This window comes from Haliotis asinina, unplaced genomic scaffold (assembly GCF_037392515.1).
Source record: "Haliotis asinina isolate JCU_RB_2024 unplaced genomic scaffold, JCU_Hal_asi_v2 scaffold_21, whole genome shotgun sequence".
In the NCBI taxonomy this organism is placed as follows: Eukaryota; Metazoa; Mollusca; class Gastropoda; order Lepetellida; family Haliotidae; genus Haliotis; species Haliotis asinina.
This window is the reverse complement of record NW_027133893.1, coordinates 430,520-437,629: the sequence shown is the minus strand read 5'-3', so window position 1 is coordinate 437,629 and position 7,110 is coordinate 430,520. Positions and strand designations below refer to the sequence as shown.

Sequence of the window (7,110 nt, the reverse complement as noted above, 5' to 3'; positions counted from 1 at the left end):
TAAAACTGAATCAGTTGTCAAACAGCATCCGTAAAACAAACACTTTATAACTTGACTACATTATATTTTTGGAGGCAAGGAATCTTCGTGTGTGTGTGTGTGTGTGTGTGTGTGTGTGTGTGTGTGCGTGTGCGTGTGCGTGTGCGTGTGTGTGTTGTGTGTGTGTGTGTGTGTGTGTGTGTGTGTGTGTGTGTGTGTGTGTGTGTGTGTGTGTGTGTGTGTGTGTGTGTGTGTGTGTGTGGTTGCTAATCCTCTTATCATGAGTGACACGATCGTTACTAAGCGTCGGATTTATGATACTGTTCCTCGTATCTGAGCGTTCAGGAGTAGTATTAACTGTCTCTATCTTATCTTCTTTGGATCGTTTGCATGTTTAAGACTACGTGTCTGTACATGAAGCCTGCTCACCAATGAGGGGTATAAATGTAACTGTCCACTGTACCTAATTATGAGCTTCACAATGGCAGACAGTGCAGCAATATTCTCAAGGGATGATCAACGATGTCAGCTGGCTCTTGGAGGCAACGTCTTTGTCGTGGCAAAGTTCTGGAATAGTGAGATGAAAATACACATCAGGGAATATGAACAAGGGAGAGGAAGATGGTTTCCTATGAAACGAGGAATCGCATTGACGTTACAACGCTGGTTGGAGCTTGTTTCAAACAAAAGTAGGATAGAAGAGGCAATGGAGAGACAACCTGGAACACTGAGATGTCATCTTGGAGGAAATGTTTATGCAGAAATGGATAGTACATACCCCGGATTGGACATACGCAAATGGTACTGGTGTGGAAAGGAGAATACCATCAAGCCACATGATCAAGGATCAAGTTGAATGTTGATCAGCTGAAGCAGCTTCTAAATTGCTTTATCGCAATGCCGGACTTTGTCTCTGAACTTTCGAACGTTGTGCCCTGCTACATGCATCAGGATCACATGAACCAGTTTGGTTATTTTATGTGTTCAGAATGTTGTCCGTGTGGGACTCAACTCATATGTAACCTACACTTGTTTAAAGTATGTATTAAACCTGCTTAATTTTATTTCATGAGTGTTATTTTCTTGTTCTTTAAAAGGTGTATATATAGCGCATTTAAACATTAGTAGGTTAAGGAATGGTCATGGCCGGTCATACGATTGTCCCCTGGGATACTATTATGTTCACACATCCATTTCGACTACTCGTTAGTGGATGCAGTGGAGCCGGTAAAACCACTTTTGTATGTAACTTATTGCAAAGTTTGGATGGGGAATTCCCTTTATGCTTTAAACCGGACGTCATAGTGTTGGTATTCAGCGAACATCAACCTCTGTACGATGAAATATCGAATGTTCGCGCAAGACACGCTGTTGCTATATATTTCGTACATAGTGTGGTAGAAGCGGAGGGGTATATTCAGAAAAACAGCTGGCTTGTCGTGGATGATTTTCTAGGTGATATTACGTCTGAGGAGGAATTAGAACTACTCAGGTGGTTTGTAAAAAAGTCGAGTCACAGGAACGTGGCGCTCATATACTTACAACAGAATTTATTTAATAAAACGCGTTACCATAGATCAATTAGTTTAAATTGTACACATATGGTTATTTACAAGAACCCTCGAGACAGTTCTCAGATAGAAACACTAGCACGTCAAGTATTTCCAACAAAGATACCATTTATTCGAGATGCCTATTATAAAGCAACAAGAACACCATATACATATATTCTTTTAGATCTGACTCCCACTGTGCCAGATGAATTAAGAGTGAGAAGTAACATATTTGACGGATCGTGTGATTTACACCTCCCCCTATATATACGGTTACAAACTACTTGTACCAATCACTCATGTCTGACTGTGAACAAGCGAACATGTCGTGGCTTGCCGCGCGTAAAAAGATGAGTTGCTGTAATGACAGTAGTTCCGACACGGACGATAGCAGCTATAGTGATGATAGCAGCACAAGCGATTATACGTCTTCCAGTTCCGAAAGTGAAATGAGTAGTAGCGAAACTGACCTTAGTGAGGAGGAAATAAGCTGTAATGATAGCAATGGATACCATGATTCAAAAGCATTTGACCACGTGATAAATAAGAATACTGTTAAAGTATATAATACAGATCGCGCCAATGCACCACGCAGACTTAAGTTAGTCATTCCACCGGTCAAACCTTGGGAATCATCATGAATAAAAGCAAGGTTCAGAAGAATGCAGATATTTTGCATTATGTGTGCAGAACAAATCCGCGAGTGAGGAATAGCATAGTTAGACAGCTACCCAAAGAGGTTATAGATGCCCTGAGTGAAGTTGCCGTCAATATATTTAAGGGTAATCTCCCGATGACGGGTTTATCGGGGCCTTAGCTTCCGTGTTAGCACCCCTCGCAATTAAGGTCCTTACGGGTATTGTGTCATGATGTCCAAGGACTTTTCTAAACGCATGATATTAATTCCTTATACGTTATACGATCGCTTGACTCAAACAACTCACAACAGTGTGCTGAACAAGAACGCTTTGTTAACCCAAACTAGAAAAAATAATTTAAACAATATTCAGGATGTTTTGGAAGAGTACGAGAACCCTCATGACCGTGTACAAAAGTATAATGAATTGCTAGAAAGAGCATTGAACTTGCAGCATGTAGCCAGAGAGCAGGAAAATGGTCCAGGGATACTTCCGCCTGTGCACGAAGCATCTACACAAAACGGTCATTTGGACTTTAATGTGGTAACCGACACATTACAGGGTTTACCTAAATCCTTTAAACATACTGCCTTAACTATACTGAGCCGAATTACAAAACATCCTCGCTTAGGGTGGGACCGACTAGGTAGATTAACAGTAGATACCCAACCGTTAGAAGGTCACAGTATTGTCGATATAGTTCGTGATTTATCCAGGAGAAAGACAGCAGCTACTCCGCCTCCCGGGTGGAACACTGTTCTAAGCTTACTTAAGGACGAAGGACTTAGTAGGGACATGGTAGGTAATAGAAACAGGTGGCGAGAACTTGAAGATAGCATAAAAAACAAACCCAGCGACGACGATGAAGACACATACACGCCCAAATCGAAAAGGGATAAACGTTCGAAAAGACGGTTTTCGTGGGAACCAGCGTACTCTAAGTAAAAGCTGGGAGGCATGGTTAAAGCGTGTCTATTATGACAAGAATAATAGTGCCAGTTATGGTTCCGTAAAACCGCTTATGGCAGCTGTAAAGCGAGCTAAAAAGGGTAACAAACCCAACGCAAGTATGGTACAAGAGTGGCTGGAGGCTCAACAAACCTACACTTTACATAAGGACGTCCGCAAATCATTCCCAAGGGGTACGTATGGATCTATCATATGCAAAGTAGATCAACTATGGCAGATGGACTTGACAGTAATGACACTACAGGCGTCTGTAAATGATGGGTATAAATATATACTGTGCGTTATAGATGTGTTCAGCAAAATGGCATGGGTTGAACCGTTGACACTTTAGCAGCCTTCTCATGTATTACATGCATTTAAACGTATTTTAGAACGATCTCGTCCGCGAACTCCCGAGAATCTTCAAAGTGACAAAGGTGGTGAATTCAATAACAGCTTGTTTAAATCCTTCGTGAAAAAAGAATTACTCTCTTATTATTACACAAGTCAAAACCCAGACACAAAATGTTCTGTCGTCGAACGATTTCAGCGAACTTTATAAAAACGTATGTGGCGTTACTTTACTAGAAAAGGGTCAAACAGATACATAGATGTACTACAGCATTTGGTGCGAGGTTACAATTCCAGTTATCACAGAACTATAGGGAGAAGCCCTAAAGATGTACATCCGGGTGATTACGAAACTGAAATACGTGTTTTAGATTTCATGAGCACCTCGAAGAGAACTCACACAAACACAGATAAGAAAATAACACTCTTGTGGGTGGGATGTGCCGTCAGAATAAGTAAAAGTAAGAAAGCGTTTGAAAAAGGTTATACGTCCAACTGGACACGCGAGGTGTTTTATGTCAGTAGAATCGTTTTGGGTAGACAACCAGTTGTATATAAATTGAAGGACTATGCTGGAAATACTTTAGATGGTACGTTTTACCGCCAGGAGTTACAGCCAGTAAAACAACCGGACATTTACGAGATAGATCAAATTTTATCTAGGAGAATTAATCCCGAATCAGGAGTGGCTGAATCATACGTATCTTGGAAAGGATATCCTAAGATATTTAATCAGTGGTTACCAGAAAACAACATACTAGATGTCTAATGATTGGAATTGTTGGGGGTCGACTGTGAGCAAGAGTGCAGTAGTATTTGCTGTACAGATTATAGCAATATTTATTGTACTCATAAGCTGCTTAGTGAATCTTATGTTCAAAGACGAAAAGGACTCCTCCAAGCAACAGCTGTGGATCGCGCTCCTGTCGAGTTGTGTTGGTTATTTATTACCTAATCCCACAATCACCCCTGTTCCAAGCCACATAGCTAGTTCCGATTCGGACAGTACGGGCAGTCACGATGGAGTCTACAGTAGATGTAACGAATTTTACGTAACGCTACCCAGCGATGCTTCCATGGACAATAGGCCCGACAACATAGCCAACAGGTATACAACAGATCTACCCTATCCCTTACAAATCAACAGAAACGAATGGGAAGTAGGCGTAAGCCAAGTGCAAATTCCCGTGACATGGCAAAACGTAAGATACCCGTTTAATTCCTTACAAAGTACTTTTGTTGGTAAGTGTATGTCCAAAATAGTCGCAAGTAGAAAAGATAGTGAAGATGAAACATTTTCGCACTCGACAGCCACTGACATTAACGAAGGACACTATACGGGTAGTCAGCTAGTAGCCGCCGTAAATCGTTCTGTCCAGAAATCCATTGCAGCAAGTCTTCAGCTGCTTAATTCTACTAGCCCCTCAGACTTTTATCACTACCCTGTCCAATGGGAATTTCTGGTGATTAAAAACAACACAGTCAGTTTTGAATTTCTGCCAATTCCAAACGATGATGTTGATAAATTTAAACACGTCATGGTGTATAAGGCGCACATTACATTACATTACATCCTGTGTTAGCACGTTTGTTAGGATTTATTACAGGAATTGACGAAAACATATACCATTTATATACCCCCAACCAAATAGCCTCTCTACCTTTGTATTCAATAAAAGATCACACCTTTCACAATTTATATATCTACACTGACTTGATAGAAGATCAAATCGTAGGTCATGTACTAGCACCCCTACTAACCCATGTTCCAATAAGTAAAACAATGTTGGATGACTTTGTGTACGTAAAAGATTACAACCCGGTGCAATATGTTCCTTTACGCTACGACAATATTCGGAACATCACAATACATATAAGAGATGACTGATTTCATTTCAAAGTGGTAGATCGGTGGTGATACTACACTTCAAAAAGAAACGAACATAATGTTACGAGAGCGTCGTAGACGAAGACGTTCCAGGATTCAGATAGGTGGGGACATACCTGTATACAGAGGTCGATACTATCAAGGAGGGGGTGGTTTGGGTAATATTTTGGGAGCACTGGGGAGGATGGCTTTACCCATGTTGAAAACGATAGGTAAACGTGCTCTGAAAACAGGGGCACGAAAGCTATCTCACGTGATACAGGATGTAGTAGTAGATGGCGCTAGTCCAAAGAGAAGTTTAAAAAAGCGAGCGGGAGAATTTTTGGTAGAAAGTGTTCAAACTGCCGAAAGAGCAATACAGCCTACACCATCAAAGAGGAAAAAGAGGTACAAGAGAAAACGAATATGATTCGTTCAGAGGCCTACGAATGTACCAAGTCGGAATTAGATCTATTTTCTGTGCCGGGAGTGATAACCTCAATGACAGATAGCCAGTGGGTACGATATAGTCCAACCACTACTGTTGTGGGTGATGGTCCTATTCGATTTGATATACAAAACCCTATTAACAGCTACATAGACTTGGCCCAATGCTATTTACGTGTAACATTTAAAATATCAAAGACAGATGGGTCGGATACACACGAAAGAGCTCATGGACCTAGTAATTCATTACCACCTGACTGCGTTGGACCCGTAAACAATATTTTACATTGCCTGACTCTCAGACCCGCATTGCCTGACTCTCAGACCCGCATTGTCTGACTCTCAGACCCGCATTGTCTGACTCTCAGACCCGCATTGCCTGACTCTCAGACGCGCATTGCCTGACTCTCAGACGCGGATTGCCGGACTCTCAGACCCGCATTGCCTGACTCTCAGACCCGCATTGCCTGACTCTCAGACCCGCATTGCCTGACTCTCAGACGCGCATTGCCTGACTCTCAGACGCGACTCGAATGCACATTGCACCTTGGCAGAACCGCGCTTTGAAGGTCTTTCCACCACAGTAAAAGTTTATATATTAAGACTACAGGTATTGCTTTTATGGATTCATTCCAATCTATTGCAACTTTACCTGTGTCAAGTATATTGATTCCTGTGTGACTATCTAATGCTGCACACCCGCATGTTACATATTTCCAGAATCCCTCACAAATGGTCTTGAAAATGCTTTATAGTTGTAAATATTAACGACGCCGGTACAGACACCGGACAGATTCATCTAAATTCCTCCAATCTGTGTCACCTCTGGTATTTGTTGTATTTCGAACATTCATACCTATATAGCTCCACCACTAAATGCGCAACATGTGCGTTTTATACATTGGCTGAAACACGCTTTAAATGGCTTTTAGACGCTCTATAAAAATACATTTTCTGGGGTGACTCGTAACTGTGGCTGCCATTACATCATGACCGGATGATGGTGGCACGATGATTGCTGTGATATAGAAGAACTGAAGTTCAGGAAAATTACCCAAACCATCATGTCGGAGATTCAATCGGGATGGGTTACCATCGGCAGCATTAGATTCACGTTTGCATTTTCGAGTTTCCCACCATGTATAACATGGATAGATATGACAAAGTAAAAGGCTTCCAAAATACAATGGCGCGGAGGCTGGGTGGAAGAAGTCTCGGTGGAAGAAAATCACAGAAACCTTAATTCCTCGGCTATAAATTTGCCAAAAAATAAACGAAAAAATTCTCCGTGCTGCGCCAGGGTCCTGCTATCCAACGACACGCATCA

At 41.6% G+C, this 7,110-nt stretch overlaps 1 pseudogene; it reads left to right on the top strand.

Annotated features, from left to right (window-relative positions):
- The first annotated feature begins 460 nt into the window (after nucleotides 1-460).
- Nucleotides 461-1,038, top strand: LOC137269978 (uncharacterized; annotated as a pseudogene).
- The last annotated feature ends 6,072 nt before the right edge of the window (nucleotides 1,039-7,110 follow it).